Here is a 340-nt window from a genome sequence, read left to right as displayed (position 1 = left end):
CCCGAAACATATATAATTTGAATTTATTATTTTCCTTTTTTTTCTAACTCTCCTCCGTACTCTTTTTCCTCAATTTTCATAAACCAGAATTATGTCAACCATTTAACCTCTAATGAACAAACATACTTTTGAGTGCCTCTAGTGTTCACCTCCGTATCCTCCTTCCCCTTTTCATTATTGCATTTTCTTCTATCTACTCAACCCGTCTCAAGCTCTGCATCTTTTCAACACATTATCATATTATTCACATCTTTTAAAACTCCCCTTTGCAACCAACCTCTCTATATTTCTCCGGGTGAGTCCTCAGTACAATAACCTTAGGATGGGCGAGTGGGTGGCA

At 37.4% G+C, this 340-nt stretch overlaps 1 protein-coding gene across 1 annotated transcript in view; it reads right to left on the bottom strand.

Moving 5' to 3' along the window:
- LOC119589322 (homeobox protein homothorax-like) overlaps window positions 1-340 on the bottom strand; it is a 211,183-nt gene that overhangs the window by 119,400 nt on the left and 91,443 nt on the right. The window lies entirely within an intron of this gene.

Source organism: Penaeus monodon, chromosome 25, assembly GCF_015228065.2.
Source record: "Penaeus monodon isolate SGIC_2016 chromosome 25, NSTDA_Pmon_1, whole genome shotgun sequence".
Taxonomy (NCBI): domain Eukaryota; kingdom Metazoa; phylum Arthropoda; class Malacostraca; order Decapoda; family Penaeidae; genus Penaeus; species Penaeus monodon.
Note: the sequence above shows the minus strand (reverse complement) of the source record. Positions and strands in the feature narration are given on the sequence as shown.